The sequence below is a fragment of the Etheostoma spectabile genome, chromosome 1, assembly GCF_008692095.1.
Source record: "Etheostoma spectabile isolate EspeVRDwgs_2016 chromosome 1, UIUC_Espe_1.0, whole genome shotgun sequence".
Taxonomy (NCBI): Eukaryota; Metazoa; Chordata; class Actinopteri; order Perciformes; family Percidae; genus Etheostoma; species Etheostoma spectabile.
Window position 1 is genome coordinate 16,347,434 of NC_045733.1, and position 222 is coordinate 16,347,655.

Consider the following 222-nt stretch of genomic DNA (forward strand, 5'->3'; position numbering starts at 1 on the left):
AGGTCTTTTTGGATGGATCGTGCAGTCAACCGTGGGTTTGGACTTGCTTTTCTCACAATCCTGCGAGCAGCTCTGTCTGATATTTTTCTTGGTCTTCCAGATATTGCCATTTCTTAATTACATTCCGAACAGAGGATATTGGCATCTTAAAACGTTTTTTCAGGTTCAGTTTTCTAGACAACTGCTTAGAAGAAGCCATGGTGCTGATTGTTGGGGCAAGGT

The 222-nt window shown here is 42.3% G+C and overlaps 1 protein-coding gene across 2 annotated transcripts in view; it reads left to right on the forward strand.

Moving 5' to 3' along the window:
* zgc:158482 overlaps nt 1-222 on the forward strand; it is a 12,937-nt gene that overhangs the window by 6,726 nt on the left and 5,989 nt on the right. The gene's annotated exons all lie outside the window — the stretch shown is intronic.